Consider the following 21376-nt stretch of genomic DNA (forward strand, 5'->3'; position numbering starts at 1 on the left):
TTGTAATATGTGGCACAAAATTTACTTTCAATTATCGTAAAATTTTGCTTGTATCTATGTACATAAGTCCTAATTTTTATATACGTGATATAATTATTAAAATATTTACATCGTATTCTTGCAATATTTATTGCCGTGTACATTCTTGCCGTATAATCTTGCAATATACGGCAATGAATTTACGGGTAACAAACGATAATATTAATATGAGCATGATTTTAATAATAATAACTGATGATTTTAATTCTAAGTATGTCTCCAAAGACGCTGAACCACCGATAAATTAAATAAAGGACAAATTATTATTGTAAATGCACAATTAAAAAAATTAAGGAACCACAGTTTATTCGCATAAGCTATGCCCTGGATGTAAACATTAGTTGGCAGCGATGTCGTCATCAGGAATATAGACATGAATATTTCGTTCAGTTTTTGAACATTTTTGGATAACAGTTACTTGTATAATGGCGTAACGCTTTTATTAATTTATTTAATCGTTGCATTAAAATAACAAAGTTCTAACTGCCTCAGGTGCCATTTTTACTTGTGACTGTTTAAAGTTTCTATGTTATTTATTTATTTTATTATTATCGCCACTTTTATGTGTTAACAATGTAAATTAAAAAAAATTAATATATTTTTATTAACAGTAAAAGGTTATTTCAATAGTTAATACAAAGGAGTTCTGATTTGATAAATGAATTAAATTTATTTAATCAAGTTCTATTTTCCATATATACCTTTGTTTAACAATTAGTATTATAATCAAACAACTTTTAGTTATTTAATAAAGTCTTATTGTTAACTTATAAACACTTTAATTCTTGCAGATAGGACCTTTTATACTTGGTTGATTATTTTTTATGCCAGTTAGAAGGTTGTTAACTTATCAACATTTAAAATTCTCTGAGATAGAACATTGTAACTTACCTACGTATTTCAGCTACTTGTTAATATAATATGTGGGTGCTAGTATCATATTAAGGTGACATAAAATAGAACCAAGTTACATAAAAATCTCATTTTAGACAAAAATTGCAGATAGAACCTTTTTATTCTGACGCAACATAATACGATTATTTTTCCACTCTATATATGTATTCAGTGATCACAATAATTTATATACTACACGATAAAAGCTAATAATCGAGAAAACAGACTAAGTGATAAAGTCAATTTAATAATATGCGTTTAATATGGAACGAGTAGATAAATTATGACCCACCTGTAACAACTAAAATCGTTGTTTACATGCACCGTATGTCTTATTGAAATTAAGTATAGAAGATTTGAGACGACTCACGTTGCTGTATTTGCCAAAAATATACAAAATATTCAATTACAGTTGAACAATTCATATTTTTGTTACCAAAACCAATCCTAAGCAACATATAATGTTTTAACTAGAATGATTAAGTCTAATTTTCTAAATATGTATTGTTAATTTTTCTTTCAAAAAATGTTAAAATATATAAGAAACTTTGTGAATCGATGGTTCTAAAAAAATCGTAAATTAAAATAAAGAAATCCTAAATAAAGTGATATAATAAATACAAAAAAATTTATTCAATTTCAAAAATTTTTAAATTTAAAAATTAGTTTTAAAATTTAAAACTACAGAAAATATAATAATATTATGTTTTCTGTATCTTGGTTAGCTATGAAACTTCACACTAGTCTACAGTACCGCCTAAGAACGGAATGATAAATTTTTTAAATATATAGGTTTGTTCTAGCATCAGTTTCAAACGGTTTGAAACCATCAGCGAATAGTCGACCAGCGCGAGTAGAGGGGATAGCACTGGTGACTGTAATATGTTCTCTCACTGACCAACTGTTTGCTGACGGTTTCTGACTAGTTTGACTGTTTGCTAGAACAAACCTATTATAACAAACAAGTATGGCTTGGAAATTATAGATTTATGTGAAGTGAGTATATTGCATTTACATTACGATTTTTATTCGAGATATATTCCAAAGAAAAATAGAACCTATCTGCCGTTGCCTTCGATAAATAAAAAAAAACAAAAACCTCTAAAACTAGTGGTATATAAACTGGAAAATAGAGCGTAATTTCTTTATAGAATATATCCAACCGAACAATCGATTGTCTTTCAATAAAGTTCGACATGCACACATGCACTGAACAGCCGATGGCAATATTTTATTAGCTACTGAAACTTTCCTCTTGAACTTCATACAAATGAACAAAAAATAACAGGGACAATAACGAGGTTGATTTTACTCTCAACTGGTAAAGGATACCGCACACATCGTATGGATCATTATAAACTCAGTCAAATGAAATTAAATTGACATGAACAGATTCGTCTCGAAATTATATTAATTTCATATCATTTCGCCGAATCTGAATTTTGCTTAATTAGGGCGTAAATTGATATAAATAAATCTAAAATCAAATGGGAGTGTACGTGAGTCAAAGAAAGGATAAAAAATGCTGTAAATCGCCAGTTCGTAAATATTTCTTCAAGAGGCTTAATCATATCTTATCGATAATAAAGTAGGTATAATTTGGTCACTCGTACAAAAGTATATTATTCGTATAATCGGCTTAGCTGACATTGGAAAACTAGTTAAAATAGTCATTAGACTAATAATAGTAGTTACGGATGACAGCTTTATGAACTCGAAATCAAAAATTAGATTTCGATAAACTTTAATTTCAATCTTCGCCTTGTTTAATTAAAATTCAGAGTTGGCGCTATGATACAAAGTCATTTTAATTTTGAGACGAATCTATTTATGTAAATTTTATTGTATTTGGGTGACATTATTTTTTCATAAGCTGTGTGCGGTATCGTTTACTCTCAACTATTAAATCTCTGAACTTCTGTATTAACTTAAGAAATCTTTCAGGAATCGTCTTGTCCTAGATAAAACAAAAACACTGTTAATAAAATAAATTCTTGTGGAAAGTGTCGGAGATACAAAACTAAGAAAACTGTGAAAAACTTTTTTAAATTTAATAGGACTATTTTTTATAAGTGAGAAAAAAGTATAAAATTATGTATAGCTTATTCTTTGCCTTCTGTTTTTAGGATGCTATTAAAATGCCACTGAAGTGCGATTGCTAAAATTAATTAGAAAATTTTTTGGTCAATTAGAAATCCAATGAAATCAATTAATTTGTGGTCATCTGATTGAATACAACCAATAAAACCAACATTATACTGAAAACAGATCCCATGGGCTGTTTTCGCTCAATCATGTAGCTATGGATACCTACATTTCGTTTCATTTCGATTTTGACATTTCAAATATTCAATATTTCAAAATGTCACGATTTGGTTGTAATACTGATGAGAATATTAATGAAGTTATCGAATCAAATATACCAAAGAATACTGTTTACAGTAAAAAATTTTCTATCCGAATAACCCTCGAACATTGATAAATGCTCAAAAAATTTTTAACAACTTTCTCAAGCTTGTTGCTTACAGGCAACAGACCTCCGCCTACGGCGTCGGTCTGTTTCCAAGCAACAAGCTTTCGAAATCTGTTATAAATTTTTTTCGAACAATTATCAATATCCTTGGGTTATTACTACTGAAAATCAATTTATCAGCATCAGTAAATACAGAATAGTTAATGGTATTATTACTATTAATTAAGACTAATTATAGACTAATTAATAATACAGATGATCCCAAACCCTTTTTAAGTGCCTCATAGTTCGCCAAATTCGGTCTTACGCAATAAGCTCGACGTGACAGAAAAAAACGTACGTCCGTGATTATTATACAAAAAACTTCGAAAATTATTCATTCTCGTTGAAGGGTATTTCCATATTAAAGCCACTTATACTTAGAGATGTATATGCTTTTTCTCATGAGGATCTTTCAGTGCGTCACAATTTTTCGATTTCTTTCTAACGTATTAAATTGTATGTGACAAAAAAACGCACTTCGGTGATTACACTTCGTCGGTGACATTTATAACATTTATTCTAGTTGTCAATACATGGCGCCATAATCGAAAATAAAATAATTTGCAAATTATATAATATATCTACGAATATAATCTGAACAATTTATTAGACTATACAAATCAAAGGAAATACCATTTTATAAATGCAATAAACACAATTTATTTGTTTTTTTGCCAAATTGCAAATAAAATGTGACAACTTGTAATGTGAAAATGTATATTATCACGGACTTACCTTTTTTTTTCTATCATTTGTGACGCACTGAAAAATGCTTATGAAAAGAAGCATAGTAGATTTCAAACCCTTTTTGCGTGCATCACTAATTTTCATGTAAGATTATAAGAATGTCGCAAATCATTACATGACGTTTCAGTTAAATCTGACACTGACAGTTGTCAAAATATTTAATTTTATATAAACATCAATATTTATACAAATATTTGCCAAAATAATAACATTTAAAATAGTTTAATGTAAAATTAAATAAATATAATATCACTAAGCAATGCCCGAATATACCAATGACATCAATTTACGTAGTTGACAAATTTCTAACGTAGAACTTACAATTGTCATTTTACCATATACTATGATCGACTATTTTTGTGTCAAATGATCTTTACTCGCCTCATTGATTGGTTATCTATTTAGAGTATTGTAACCGCCAAGCAATTATACATCTATAAGTAGAAATCTGTTTAATATGCAAATACTCGTCTAGGAATACATAATTTTCTAAGCCCAATATATAATAATTGCAGAGGTACGTTTTTTCTGCCACTTCCAACTGTAATGCGTTAGAGAGTTCTACGGGTCAAAATACATAAAAAAAAGTCCATCTGAATAAAGGAGGCCGTTGTGTCCCTCCTGACGGCAGCACTACCTACTTTTTTTGTAAAAGTAATCCTACTGAAGGCGAAGAGCCCGGATAAATTATAAATTCTTATCTTTTAACTGTTCCATTAACGTCCATTGATATTGTGTTGATACAAGCATGCTATTCAGGGTGGCAGTGAATAAAATTAAGATAGCTATGATTGTAACCAACGTTCTGAAAAGACGTGGTACATGAAGAAAGAAGATTTAACGTCCAGGAATACGTTTTGTATTAGTAAAAATGTTTTTTTTTAAATAGTTTTAATAAAGAAGCACGTTTTTGATTAGTATATGTGTGGACAGTTATTGACCCCCTCCTGATCCTCGCTGATTGTAATAAAAGGTTGGTCCTGCAAGGGTTAATAAAGTTATTGGAAAAAATCCGGTTCATAGCAGGCTTTTAACTGGACATGAGCCAGTCAACGGATACCACATAGACTATGTAGCAGAGAAACTGAACCAGTCAACCATATCCTACCTTCATGTTTTTGTGGCAGTAGATCGCACTCAGCAAACTAGTAGACTACCAATAAATTAAAAACGTACGAACTTACCCAACAGACCTATAAAAACCCACTTATCCACAAGACTTACCCACCAGAGTAGATAAAAAAAATAAATTGCTGCAGTATAACCAGTTTAAAGCAGATGTTTTCCAAAAAAAAGCAATTAAAGATTTGGTAGATTTTAGATTGCATAAATGTCAACAAAAAATAAAAAAGTTAACCATTTGAATCGGTATTAAAATAATGAAATAAATTATATCATACACTAAATTGAGTTAAAATAATTAGAACACTTATAATTTAAAATAAAAATGTATACCATTTTTATTTAGTTGCAATGCGAAGGCAAAACAATCTTACTTTTCAATTAGAATACGGAGTGCAGTCCAGTCCCTTGAATCGCGATTTTCGGCTCTTATTGGAGCCTTCATCGGAAAGAACGTAGGCACTGTTCTCCATGTGCATGTGTCCGCACAAATGTCATTGTGTACTGGGTGTAACAATAATAGTGTGTTTTTTCCTCAAAGTTTGGAACACTCTGTGGAATATTCAAGTGTATATAAAATATTAAAATTAAAACTCGACTGTAGCCTTAGGCTTTCTGATTCATTCGCTTACGTTGGATAATAAAAAAGTTAGGTATTTTAGCAACTAGCACCGTTCGTCATCAATACAGGGTGTGTCTAAATAAGTGCGACTAAACTTTAAGGGGTAATTCTGCATGAAAAAATAATGACCGTTTGCTTGATAAACATATGTCCGCAAATGCTTCGTTTCCAAGATACGGGATGTTGAATTTTTTCTTATAAACTGACGATTTATTTATTGCTCTAAAACTGGATGAGATATGCAAATTAAATTTGGTAGGTTATAAGAGGGAGTTATTGCGCATTCTGTGGCATACAATTAAGAATTTTATATAAATATAAAATTCTTAATTGAATGTGAATATAAAATTCTTAATTGTATGTCAAACAAGCTGAAAATGCGGCCATTATCATAACGAAAACTTTGTTTATTTACGTATTTAAATTTATAATATGCAAAATTGATATTGTGAAAAGTTGTTTAGTATTAAATGCTATGTTTTAATATGCATGCAATTATATCCTAATTTAAATATTGTGAACTATAAAGGTACTCTACTCTCGAGCGAAATTCATATTTTTTTACCTACCTCGAATAAAATTGATAAAATGTGATATATGATGATTGCATTTTAGATTTTAGACCATGCAAATCTTTTTATGAAGAATAACTTTTCTTCGTAAAATTAATAATAAAAGAGCTATGAATGAAAATGTTATTGGTTTTCGTAATTTGAGAAAAAATTTCAAATATTTTTTTTATCTTTAGAAGGATGAACAAGTAATTGCATATTAGAACATAGTTTTTAACTCCAAACAACTTTTTATAATAAACCTTTCCAATATTGTGAAAAATAAAGACACTTTAATCTTGATCGAACTTCATATTTTTTGACATACCTCGTCTAATATAGATTTGATATATAATAAAAATAAACAAATACAAAATAAACAGTTTTCCTTGAAAACCGTGAAGTGTAATTTAACATTACATTAACATAAATAAATAAAATTTATATGCCACTAGAGTGAAAACTTAGTCTTTTTGCTAGCAGTTGAGGCTAGGGCATCTATGCCATTTCGTTCGTTGCAATCCGGGACTGCGCGCTGGGGTTTGTTTTGGTTGGATCAGGGAGAGCAGCATATGTGCCTCCTGATGAGAGACTAATAAGTTTCGAAACCGGTAGAGGTGCTTGATGCACTCTCTAATTGGACTAGAATATTGTTCGGCTGTGCTTTCCTTTTGCAACGAAATTGAAAATGGTTATTCATTTTTTATTTACATTTACTCTGATTAGAGTACAAAGGGAACCATTCTCGTTGAAACTTTACCGCGCTGAGCAGATGGGACGTGAATTGTAAATTGTAGAATTTCCTCATCTTCCTTAGTCTCAGCATCCGTATGGCTTGCAAATTGTAGAAGCCTCGGAGGTGTAACCAGAGAAGGTTCCCATTGTTTTCATTCTGGTGGGATGTAGAATAGCATTATGTTGTTTTATATGCCACTAGAGTGAAAACTTAGTCTTTTTGCTAGCAGTTGCCGCTAGAGCATCTATGCCATTTCGTTCGTTGCAATCCGGGACTGCGCGCTGGGGTTTGTTTTGGTTGGATCAGGGAGAGCAGCATATTAGGTCTGGATCCCGCGTATGAAAAAAAAGTTGATTAATAGCAAGCTGAAAATTTGTTAATAGCTTAAGGGTGTCTAGTAGGATAAACTTTGATATATGGGAACACTGGAACAGGGGCAGTTTTTATTGTGGAACAGGTTGAAAATTTGGAACGGTCAGAACACGAAAACGGCACATTTATTTTGTCCGACAGAATAGACTTAAACTATTCGAACAGAGATTAAACTCTCATGCAAAAATCAAACTGCTATTTATCACCTGTCATAATTCCTGTCATATGACATATTCTACATGTTTCACTCATTAAAACGCCCATTTGGTGATAAATAGCAGTCTGATTTTTGCATGAGAGTTTAATCTCTGTTCGGAGAGTTTAAGTCTGTTCTGTCGGACAAAATACATGTGCCGTTTTCGTGGTCTGACCGTTCCAAATTTTTAACCTGTTCCACAATTAAAACTTCCCCTGTTCCAGTGTTCCCATATATGAAAGTTTGTCCTACTGGACACCCTTAAGCTATTAACAAATTTTCAGCTTGCTATTAATCAACTTTTTTTCATACGCGGGATCCAGACCTATATGTGCCTCCTGATAAGAGACTAATAAGTTTCGAAACCTGTAGAGGTGCTTGATGCACTCTCTGATTCGACTAGAATATTGTTCGGCTGTGCTTTCCTTTTGCAACGAAATTGAAAATTTTTATTCATTTTTAAATAAAATTTGTTTATCCGACATTTCAATTTTATGTTGACGTTTAATTGTGTCAAACGAAAACAAAGTAGAGTTGACGTTTCTATGTCGGAAGATGACAATTTAAAGGAGGCTTGTGACGTTACAATGACGACTTTGAGGTCGGATATCTCGAAGATGGTTAGATATAGCGAAACTCCGTTTTCAGATTTGGATTCAAAAGACAAAACTACATGGGAATCCATCGCTAGGTGGCCTCTAGATATTTCAGGAGCGGCAACGCAATAACACACACACTTTTGCGAATTTATAAACGAAAAGTTTTCGTTTAAAATGCACAACAACTACGTCTTAAAACCTACCAAAGTTCATTGGCATATCTCATCCGGTTTTAGAGCAATAAATAAGTCAGTTTGTAAGAAAAATTTCAAAATCCCGTATCTCGGAAACGAAGCATTTGCGGACGAATGTTTATAAAGCAAATGGTTATTATTTTTTCATGAAGAATTACTCCTTAAAGTGTGTCGCACTTATTTAGAAACACGCTGTATTAATGAAGAACGTTGCTAGTTGTTAAGGTATCTAACTTTTTTATTATCCAACATAGGCGAATGAATTAAAACGCAGAATGTTAAGAAAGCCTAATCCTACAATTGAGTTTTAATTTCAATATTTTATATACGCTATAATACTCCACAGGGTATTTTAAACTTTGATGAAATAACACACTATCATTGTTACACCCTGTATACAATGGCACTTATCTGTTTAGCAATAATATTGCTACACCGATATGCGTGAAGAATGAAGATATAACATATTAAAAAAATCACTAAAATCGGACAATAGGTTTAGGAAATACGAGACATCAAGTATGTCCCATTTTTAAGGTGGTGAGTAAATTTTGATGCTTAGTGTATTTTGTAAGTTTTAAATAATATTGCTCATTGGTCTTGAAAGACCGAGCTACATATGTATCTATCTAATGTCATTTAATTAAAAAATCTATGAACTTCTATTCTATCTCTCTTGCCTTCCCTCCCTATGGAATATTGGGCGCTCTTCCGTTTCTTAGCCAAAAGTAAAAGATGATTGATTATCTGGATCAGCGCATCCTCTTCTGTTTTATTCTTTTGAAATTTTCTCTACCAGTCTTTTCCATTCCTCTCTATATCTCCCTCTCTGTTTGACTTCTCTCCATCTCAGGCCAATTATTTCGTGATCTCTTGTTAGGGTTCTTCTCCAGCTATTATCGGGTCCTCTTCTTATTTTTCTTCCGTCTGGTTAGTACTCGAGTGCTTTTCTGGTTATTTCGGTCTTTCTTTAGAGCATGTCCAATCGATTTTCATTTCCTTCTTTTATCGTGGCTGTTATTTTTTCTTATTTTGTTCTTCTTTATAGATTTACGTTTGTTATTTTAGCCAGCCAGTATATTTTTAAAATTTTTCTCAACGATTTATTTATAAAGGTTTGCAATATTTTGGTAGTTGTCTCTTCCTGTCACCACGATTCTGCGCCATACAATAATGTACTCTTAATACTGACAGCTGTTAAATATTTTGATTTTTCAAAAATGATTAACCATTTTCGTTCAAGTGTTTCGTTCAATTTTTTTTTACTCTGATTTTTGTTAACTTGGATATATCGCATATGTTCCAGATTTCTTTCTTTACTGAGTTATATGTATATTGCGTTTTACTTTTCTTTTCCTACAGGATTATTTATTTTCTTTATTATTCTTCTTATTATTTTATTCTTTTTTTAAGGATTAATCGCAGACATGTAAAGTTATCTACCTCCTCTATTTGTTTTGCATTTATTTCAATTTTATTTTTTTGGTTACTCTTTTTTAGAATTTTTTTTTGTAGTTATCTTCAGGTCCAGTATGTTTGAGTATTTTACAAGCTTGTCGATCTTCTTCGCTAGTAGAAAGTCCTTAAGTGATTAATACCAAATAGGATAGTGAGAGAGAAAACTGAAGTGACATAATATGTCATAGAAATAATTGTACAAGCCAAATGATGATGGGCTGGAAATGTAGCACGTTTAAATGATAATAGGTGGACCAAAAGACTCATATTATAAAGACCTAGAGGATATAAAAGACACCGAGGTAGACCAACAAAAAGATGGATGGATGCCGGTTTTTTTATTCCGGAATAATCGTAGCACGTTTAAATGATAATAGGTGGAACAAAAGACTCATATTATAAAGACCTAGAGGATATAAAAGACACCGAGGTAGACCACCAAAAAGATGGATGGATGCCTTAAGGAAACAGTGGGAAATTGGATACACAAGGCAATAGAAGACATGAGATCGAGAACATCGAAAGAATGTGAAGGAGATCTATATCCAACAATGGATAAGAGAGGTTGTTCATTTAAATGTACGTTTTCGTCATTATATATTTTTGAAAGTCAGTAATGAAGTATAATATTAGTTCATCAGCTGAAATTTTAATTAAAGTTAAAATGTTTTTTTCTTTTCCCTTGATTACGTTTTAGGCACCATTGTCTTCGAAAAGTTTTTTCGAAGCCAATGGCCGTTTGACTTAAGTTTCCGTCTCAATGAGAGTGGATCCAGGTTGCCATCACATGAAGAACTATGTCCACTTAACCATTGCAGATTAACGATAGGAAAAGTTAATCCAGTCTTACTATCCGCGACCGTTGATATTTAGATTGCTTCATTTAGTGAACTCAGTCAACTTAATATTGAAAAATTTCATTAGAATGTTGGTTGCGAGATTTTAACATATTTGAATATGATTTTGTATCCGTTAAAATAATACCCTACCCCTTTGTCTATGTTTAATTGTTTCGAAATATATAATGTGCCCATTTCTTAAGTAATTGCCACTCCAAAGTACTTAAGTTTGAATAGTTTCAGGAAAATGATATTTGTTCTCTGATTTAGGAACAGTACACCGTACATTTATTTTAAGTGATATTCCAAATACTAGTTTAAACACTAAGCTCTGTATAATATGTTTGCACTAACAGTAATGAAAAAACAGTTACTTACTGCTTTAGTTTCTTTATCCAACCAATATCTCAATAGGTATGACCAATTTTTAATTTGCACATTTCTAATTCAACCACCAAGTACTTTGTAACAAAATCACAATTTCAATTTTTTTCACAAATCACTTCAACAGAGCTTTTTGGAAATCCACTGTCACACAATTCTGTCACTTAGCGCCTCACAACTTATCCATTTTCGAAAAATTCCGCTTTTCGAAAAAATCCACTAGAGAAAAAAATTCAAAACCAATCTTTTATGTTTCGTGAATTTACGCTTGAGGGAAAAAACATTGGGCTAACGTGCAATTCCCAACATGCTGCGATAGCCCGATCTCGTAATACATTATGTAGATGAGATACGAGACGCGGGGAGAGAAGTTGGCAAAAATTCCGCCAGAGTCTGAAAACGACGTCGAACGCCGCGTCGACCGCCCTCTTTATCGACACCTGAACCACTGCCGGCAGCACCGTCGCATCCACCACGTTCGGCTGCGTCGGAAAATTCGCCTCTGTGCTGGCGTTGCCAAGCGTACGCCGAATTATGGAGTTCCCTAGAAGTAACAATGGAAACTAGGGATAGGAAACATCTACCGGTTACAACCTTAAACCGGTTTTTTTATTCCGGAATAATCGGTTTTTCCGGTTGTTTTTTTGTCCCGGTTAAAACCGGTTTTTTCTTTTAAACACTAGAAAGTCGGAGGTGCCAATTTGGCCCCTGTTGCGATTTAAAGTTATTGTAGTTTTTTATTTGAGGCAATAATAATTTCATATTTTATGACTTTTAATATTTTGATACAAAGCCTTATTTAACACCAATAAATATTGTTTACTAAATTTATTAAATGTTTTTTTAACAAATCTACCATAGGAATCTAAAGGGGCCAAATTGGCCCTGTGTAAGTTATTATCGTTTTGTGGGAAATTCAACGAGTCTTCTTTAACATTCTTGTCGGATGGGTAAAATTATATTTATGTATGTTTATTGTAAATGGTTAGCGTTATACTGGTACTGATCACCTACGTAATAAAGATACAATTTGTTGGTGAACACAAAGATGCAATTGTTGGTGTAAAGGACCAAATGATGCGTGTTTATACTACAAAAATAACTTCAAGACGATGGCCTATGTACGTGTTTTATAATACTCATGACTTGGAAGCAATAAATGCATGGATTATTTATAAAGAAATAACTGGAAGTAGACTTAGTCTTCGTAAGTTTATTCTTCGACTGTGTGAAGAATTATGGGTCTCATACCTTGCTTCCCGAAATCTGGAACTACGCCTAGCAAAACCAGGTCTACCAACAACTATCACTGTTACTATCCAAAAACGAAAAAAATATCAGTTGAACATATTTTGTAAAAGAAATCATACTTCCAATCATGGCCACGGCTGTAACAAGTCAATGTGTGGCAAATATCAAAAACTGCAAACTGTATGATTTTCCGAAGGTTTTTGAAAGGCAGCGAATGTGTTAAATAATGAAAGTAAAAAATAAAATCAGATTCTACCGTCTAGAGTAGATTTAATTTCTTTAAACTGAGTTTTTAATTGATTAAAGAACGTGGGGCCATAATGATCCCTTCGGGCTTTCTAGGTAGGTATGCTAAGCCAGTCTTTCTAGTGTTAATGTTATAAGACATACTAAATTAAGATAATAGTACTATTACTATATATTAGAGTAATAATACTAGACAGCTAGTATATTATAATATTTATATTACTTCACATTTATATTTATCTGGATGATTAACACGGACTTGAGTAATAGGCTATTGATTAGGTTCAAAATAAGAGAGCTAAAAGGAACTACAACGTTACCGGATTTTATTGTCTCATGTAGTCAGTGGACCTCTAAATTTGAAAACACCGCCGAGTGCTACCATTTAAATGGGTACGTTTTTGAGAAATGGATGAATTAGTCCCTAGTCACAAGGTGAATTAGGGTTAGTGCTATGCACTTTTGGTACAAAGACGTCTACAGAAAAATAGTTCCAAGTTAAATTTACTATCGAAATATTACATTTTAAAGTCAAAGATATTTTTATTTACAAAAATATATTCAAAAGAAAAACAAAAAAGCAACACGAAAGAAAGCAATTTTATTTTTTGCCCCATAACTCCTTTTTACGGGGATATAGGTATATACATTACCTTAGCAAAAAATAACTTAAATTTTTTCTCTTTAAAATGGCGTTTTGTAGAAGTCCCTAGGATTTATATTTTCCAAAATATGATTTTTCAAAATTCGCCGCTCACAGCATTTTTGGGCCATTTTCCCAATTATTTCACAAACATTGTTCTGTAACTTTTTTTACGCATTTCTAGCTATACGCAATGGTACATTTATTAGAAAGATGAGTCAATTACCTTTAAAATGGTCTATAGTAAAATGGTTCCGCAAAGGCCAAATAATTGTTCAACTGCACCCTTCATCAAACAACAATTATATAAACGTAGGATTCCCATAACTAAGCAAAAATATCATCTTCAAGAACTGACAGAAGTTTTACAATTGGAGGTAAAAAAGTTTTACGACGACCTTCTTTTCTGCACCACAAATAAAGATAAGTAATTTATATTTTTTTTTAATATGAAAATAATGTTAATTAGTAATAGGTAGGATTATAATCTCTGTTCTCGTATACTTTATATTAAATGGTAAGTTGATAGGTGCTTAGAAAGTATTATTTATAAGGTCGTATAACACAATCAATTTGTGTACCAAATGTCTTAACTCACTAGGTTTAAAAAAAAAAGGCAAAATTATACATGTTTGTGAAAAATGTTAGAAAATGATTGAACTGAAACATAAAATCGCCTAAATCAATTTCATATAAAGTTCTCATAAAACCAGAAATTTTTTTTTGCCATGAACAATTGTGGTTATTGGGGATACGACGTTTTGCACTTAAGCAATCGATATGCATAAAGGGCCTGTTAAATTTTAAGAAACGAAATATATCAGTACTCACATATAATGCCTTCTCAGCTTTTAAAACACCAGATGTTGATGGCCTGTTCAGTTTATGTATGGGAAACGCAAATTCCATAATAGATTACGGGACGATAAAGGGCCAGCTCCCTTTTATCAATAAATCAGTCTTTAACTTCTTTAAAAACCACAGAAATGTAAAACTAATGTTTTTAGTTCATCCACAGGCAGTCTGACACAAACCCACGTCCCGCAAAGAATAACAAACCCTCTTACGAGATATAAGCACGCCTTTTTAACCAAAAATAAATATATATATTATTGTTCGTTGTCTTACACTTATTTTAATTTCATTTAATTTTTTCCGTAAACCACAACGCAACAAAGACAAGAACTAAACTTTTATTGATGTTTATCTTATTGTGTATAAATTGTGACATTCCTTGATTTTCCCTGTATAACTGTACTCTTCAAATTATTATAATATAAAATATTATGATATTATATAATACTCCAGAAACAAAAAACCTGCCAACAAACCTGCCAGTAACAAGAACGTCTACAAGAAGGTGAGTGAGTAGCTCACAATATCATAAGTCTCGGGATTGGTGGAGGAACACACCAGCACAAAGACAGGCCAAACCGTTTTATGGAACATTCGCCAAAATTTAAGGTATATCTAATAAGTAGAGACAGAAGAATATTCAAAAGCATAGGAGGTCTGCTAAGAGGAACTCTAAGCTGAGTAAGCAATTAACACTGATGAGATTGACATACATAATGAAGAAATAAATTTGATTGCTACGATTATTGGTTAATCAACTTTTTTACCTAATAAAACACATTGTTAAATAATATTAATTTTATGTTATACCACAATTTCATAAAAATCTTAAATAACAAATTAGCATAAAACTTTGGAAGACGAGGTCCACCTTGGGTTCTAGGTATCTAGAAGACTATACATATTCAGTATGGCTGAATTACTGCTGAATACAAGCAGGAATCAACTCAGGGTCATAACAGGTTTCCTTACTGGGTATGAACCAGGTAAAAGTCACCTGCATACAATGAATCTATTTCATGGAGACTTGAGCTGCATACTTTCTAATACAGAACTTGAAACGGTCAACCACATCTTGTATGATGGCGAGGCATTGAATCGAAGGTTACAAATACTTTTTGTACACAAAAAAGGGCCCATAATTATGTATGGTATCAATCCACTAGACTTGTATGAGGTAGTAAAGGGTTACAGAATTCGGAGATGGGATTCGTAAAGAAATGGAAGGTCTACAATAAGTTAATTGGCTATAGTTCATAACAAATGGACTCCAGAAAAAAAATCGCCGTTGTATTATTCGTCTTCAGCAACCCCACAAACGCTCGAGCAATGACTTTTGATTGATTTTGAATGAAAATCACATAAAACTCTAGGAGACGAGGTCCACCCTAGGCGTGATGCAGCTCGAGAACGATACTAACATATTCGTGTTCAGAGACCTCGACAACTGCCCAAGTAATGCCTGCCGACTAATTTAGAATTAAATTAACATGAAACTCCAGGAAACGAGGTCCACTCTGGGCACCGGGTTGCTCCAGGACCATCGTTGTTATCGTATTTGTGTTCAAGGATCTAGAAAACATCTTAGTATTGCACCGAATTCTGAACTTATTTCTGTAGATATTTTCCGAGCTTATATCATTTTCTCTTCAATTTGAAATTTTCCTTCTACACAAAATACAATTTTCATTTTGCTATCATGAATTTTATTCAAAAATTTTCCTGGCACTTTCACTAATCGAATGCAAAAAATTGAATAGCAATTCATGTTGCTGTGGAGAAATAGTAGATTTAATGCTTCATTGCCTCGCCTATAATAAGGAAAATGAATAAGTAGAGTAGTATAGTATAAAAATATATAGTAAATATAAAGAAAAAATAGCTTAAAGCCATACAGTAAATAATTTTTTACTAAGGAAGTAAAACTTCTCCTGTAGGTAGATGGTATATAAATTTATTAAAATTTTTCTAAAAAAAGATCCAAGTTGGATTAAAGTGGGTACATCACTAGAACAAAACAAACGTGTTCGGACTAATCAGTCCATCATCAGGTTGAAACCAACCTGAAATAAGTAAACCACTGTATAAAAAGGCAAACTTGAAATTTTCACTGTTAGAAAGTTAGGAAATAATTAAAATATGTGGTTACTTACTTTAGATCGAAAGTATGTAGTTGGAACTAGTTGCATAGTTAGGTCGAATGACCTTTTCGGCCATTTCAGCTACAACAACGTCGATAATAAGTCAATGTTAAAAGAATACAATTAGACTATAATGGAGTCTTCATCCTAGCTTCAAACTGACAGACTAAAATATGACATTGAAGGCAAGATGAAGACTCCATTATAGTCTTATTGTATTCTTTTAACATCGACTTATTGTCGACATTCCCAAGTAACATCGAACGGGTTTATTAAGTCTTTTAAGGATGCTTTAAAATTGTAGAAAAAACTAAAATTAAAACCACTTGGTTTTTAAGCAAACGTTAAGGTTGCAATAAAACCGCTTTCAGCATAAAAGGGCCCAATCTGAAAGAGGTCAATAAAACCAAAATAAAAACCTTCTTAAAACTTTGGTTTCTTAAGCAACTGGTTTTAAAGCTGCTGTGAAGTTGCTTTTAAAACCATGTTAAAAGACACTTTAGGTACAGGCAGTTTTATAGCAAAATTAAAAAGGTTTCTTAAATGGAGACTTTTTTAAAGACAATTTACCATATTAAATGATGCTTTAAACCCTATACCCCATATATGCCAACAAATTTTTACATGTGTTATGAGAGGTAGATAGGTATATATAACTATGAAATAATAAAAAGTACTTGGTTATTTCGGACTGCCAAGGTAGAAAAACACTTGCGCACCCAAATTTATTTATAATGTTAACAAAAATAGGTCTAAATAACTCACGCGCCCTAAAATTTCTGACTTTTGGCGATTAAAAAATAAAAATTATAAAAAAAATTAAATCCGAAAAAGATTAATTTGAAATAAAAATAATTTTATCTACAATTTTAATGCTTTAAATAATGTTAAAATAAATCGAATTTATGTCTTTAGGATGCTTAGTTATAGTTTTTGTGCAAGCCTTATATTTAAATCTATCATGGCTTTCAGCATCTCCAGAAAGCAATATGGCCGAAACCCAAATAAAACTATTTGGTCTATCGACAGAGAATTGGTAAGATCAAATGTTTTCATTTTATACCTTTCCAAGAGAATATATATCCTACATAAAAGCAAGTTGCCTTGGAATTAAAACCATTTAGTTTTAATGATGCTCCCAATAATGCCACTCGGTTTTAATGTGAATCAAACCTAAAATTGAAGCGTGGTAGTGCTGAGTGTATTGTATTTTTCTTTTAAAAATGACCAGTTCGTTTATATTTTAAGTACTTGCTACTTATTTCTTCCATACTAACTGTACTTCCACTTTTACAACACACTACACCAATGTTTCGCTCTAAAACAAAAGGCCGACCATTTTGTACATGAAAGAAGAGAGTTTAGTTTTATTGTTTCTAACAAGAAGAATAGTTTACTCTTTACGATAACCAAATTGAATTAGTTAAGAGCGTCTGGTTTTAATATAGCCTACTAATTGCTTTTAAGAAAGCAACTTTAAAGAAAACTAAAACTACAACTAAAAAAATAGTTTTAAAGCATATATTTTACTGACATAATAGTCTTGAGATCGAGTAGATTTAATAATAGGTTTTATTAGCCATATTAGGAGAATCCTTAAAACTGCAATAAAACTAAAAGGTAACAAACTATAATCTAATAAAACCAAACAGTCCGGAAGTTCTTCATAAAACTGATTAGTTTTAAAGGGAACTGAGAATAAACCATTTTAAAACTGCAATAAGACAAATTATTTATTAAGATTAATTAGTCTTATTTGATACCTGTATTAGATACTTTAAAACTAGGGACAAATGCTTAACAGTTTTAAAGTTCTGGCAGTATATCTGCAATTCTACAAGGTAACTTTAAAACCATTATCTTTTTATTTTCCACAATAAAACCTTTATAAACCTTAAATAAAACTAAAATATTTTTATTGTGCTACTTGGGTTGTTGTAGCCGAAATGGCTTAATTTTTGTAATGTTAAGGTCATTTGACCTAACTATGTAGCTAGTTCCAACTACTTTGGATCTGAAGTAAGTAACCACATGTTTTAATTTTTTCCTAACTTTCTAACAGTCAAAACTTCAACTTTGTTTTGTATACAGTGGTTTACTTATTTTAGGGTTCAACTTGATGATGGACTGATTAGTCCGAAAACGTTTGTTTTGTACTAGTGATGTACCCACTTTAATCCAACTTGGATCTTTTTTAGAAAAATTTTAATAAACTTTTATACCATCTACCTACAAGAGAAGTTTTACTTCCTTAGTAATTTTTTTATTATGGTATACAGCCAATGAGAGGAATTTTTTCTTATTATTTTTTTTTAATAATCTTTGTTTAACTAAATATAATTTTTATCCAAATTTGGACTTATGCATAATTTTAAATCTTCAAAACCTATAAGTATTTTCCTAAAATGCAACTTTTCATGCCTTATTCATTTTTGCTATCGATAGCTAAAGAAAATATGTTATGGACCCTAGTTCCTCTGCAGAATCTATAATTAATTAACATTTTTGATGGCAATATAAAGTGCATGGAGTATCGAGTCAGGATATGTAATTGAATTAATTATAGATATAATGTTTTTATTCAGATAATATATTTCACATTTACATTTATTGCTAATAAACTCTTCTGCATGGCAAAACCAGTAAGTTTCTTCTTTTTATGAATGTTTGATGTGTTTAGAATATAGAAAAGCAACACATCAGGCATAAAAATGCACGGACTAAAGGAAAGCCAATCTAGCCTGTCTATTTAAAATAAAGTACTCTTACATAAACAGCTAGTGCAATATTTATGGACAAATTGCATTCAGCTGTGGAAATGTGCCAGTAAGTATAATTTAGATGGCATCTTTTGATGGTAGCATTAATTTCTAAGTAGCATTTGAATAGTTCGGCAATAGAGATTATGCTGTTCCAATTATTATTAACGCCAAAGTGCTACAATATTGCTGCTTTATGTTTTTAGACCTGGATCCCGCGTACAAAAAAGTTGATTAGTAGCAAGCTGAAAATTTGTTAATAGCTTAACGGTGTCTAGTCGGACAAATTTTGATGTATGGGAATACCGGAACTCCGTTAAGCTATTAATAAATTTTCAGCTTGCTATTAATAAACTTTTCTTTGCCACGCGGGATCGAGGCCTATTTAAATTAGGTTTTACACACTGATATTTTATCACTTTAACTTGAAACTGTAATAATTTCACACCTTCTAAGTAATCTACATCCAACTGAAGACACAAAATCGATTTATAATCTAACATTTTTATTTACAAAATTGTCTTTGTAAAAATTGTTTTGGTTTTTTATTCAATGAAGCTGAATATACACTAAATTTTCAGTACCCTCAGTTGGTTTATATTTGTAAAATTTTTTACATGTTTTTCATTTTTATTAATATTGCCATTATACATTGATAGATATTATATCTTTATTTTCTAGTAAATTTGAGCGGTTTTGTTTTATTTCTTAACCACATTAACAACTAAGATTTATTAGGAATAAAAATTATAGTTAATAAGAAAGCACATTTTTCTTGTTTACGTGCCATCTCCGCTTCGGAGGTTGGCAATCATCATGGCTATTCTGATCTTAGATGCTGCTGCTCTGAATGGTTCGGTTGATGTGCATTCGTACCATTCCCTCAAGTTACGCAACCATGAGATTCTTATCCTTCCTACACTTCTCTTGCCCTGAATTTTCCCTTGTATAATTAATTGAAGTATGTTGTATCTCTCATTAAGTATAACATGCTTCAGGTATTGCAGCTCTCGTGTCTTGATGGTTTCCAATATTTCCATTGTTTTATTGACTCTTCTCGTGACTTTGTTGTTTGTTATATTCTCGGTCCATGATATCTTCAGGATTCTTCTATTCACCCACAGTTCGAATGCTTCCAACTTTTTAGTACTCGACGCGTTAAATGTCCATGCTTCTATCCCGTAAAGCAGAGTCGAGAAATTATAACACCTTGCCAGACTAACTCTCAAGTCAAATTTCAGTTCTCTTGCACAAAATACCTTTCTCATTTTATTGAAGTTTGTTCTTGCTTTCTCTATTCGAACTTTGATTTCTTTGGAGTAATTGTTTGTGGGATTAATTATTGTGCCAACATAGTTGTAGCAAGAAAGAATAGTTAGCATGAAAGTTATATATTGGACTTTCGATTTTCGAAGTGGAAGTCGAAACGTCAAATAAATATATTTTCCTACTTTAATTGTTGCTTATTTCGCAAGTCAAATAGTAAATTGGACTTCTTAAGTTCTAGGTTTTCGCCTAGCGTGACCGGAAGTATAACCGGAAGTCGATATTGAATTCTTCATGTAACTTCTTGTTAATTAATATAACATTTCGAGATATGTTTGCCAAACTTTCGGTCATAGCTTTTTAACCGCAAGTGACGTCGAAACCGGAACTAAAGATTCAAGCCCGATTTTTCAATACGTGTTTAGTTATATAGGTGTCATATTAGGTATATACTATTTTTGCGAATATATTATGGCACTTTCGATTAGAACCTTTTAGCCGAAAAGTATATAAAATCCAAGAATATACATATATTATGTTCCCATCGTCCTATTGCGCGCCGAAAAATGTTTAGCTTGAACTATTTTAGCGCCATTATAAAAGTACTTCCGGCTACAACTCTAAACCGGAAGACCTAGCTCAAATTTCTTAACTTTAATAGCATCTTTTTGTTATAAGCTTTCATTCTACCCTTCATTGTCATTCTATCTGGTACAATTACGGAGGAGATGTGTTTACAAAGTCTCTGGTACAGTCAGAGGTGGATAATTCAAGTGTTTTCAAATTTGTTTCAAAATGGGTGAAAACAGGTACAAAGTAATTTTTCTATTCTCATACCATAATATATCAATTATGATGTCACTACCTGTATCATAATGAACTTCATTATGATACAGATTTTCATTAAAGTACAAATTTTTAACCAGTAGAATCGCGATATGACATTC

General features: G+C 31.7%; 1 protein-coding gene across 2 annotated transcripts in view; it reads right to left on the minus strand.

Annotated features, from left to right (window-relative positions):
• Window positions 1-21376, minus strand: part of LOC126882948 (neuronal growth regulator 1-like) — an 802823-nt gene that overhangs the window by 772960 nt on the left and 8487 nt on the right. Inside the window, exon 1 of one of the 2 annotated variants that reach the window (XM_050648026.1) lies at window positions 11263-11700. The exons of the other annotated variant lie outside the window; for it this stretch is intronic. The gene's annotated coding sequence lies outside the window, so the exon portion shown is untranslated. Of the gene's footprint in view, window positions 1-11262; window positions 11701-21376 lie in introns of those variants that run through there. 2 annotated transcript variants of the gene reach the window in all.

Source organism: Diabrotica virgifera, chromosome 4 (assembly GCF_917563875.1).
Source record: "Diabrotica virgifera virgifera chromosome 4, PGI_DIABVI_V3a".
In the NCBI taxonomy this organism is placed as follows: Eukaryota; Metazoa; Arthropoda; class Insecta; order Coleoptera; family Chrysomelidae; genus Diabrotica; species Diabrotica virgifera.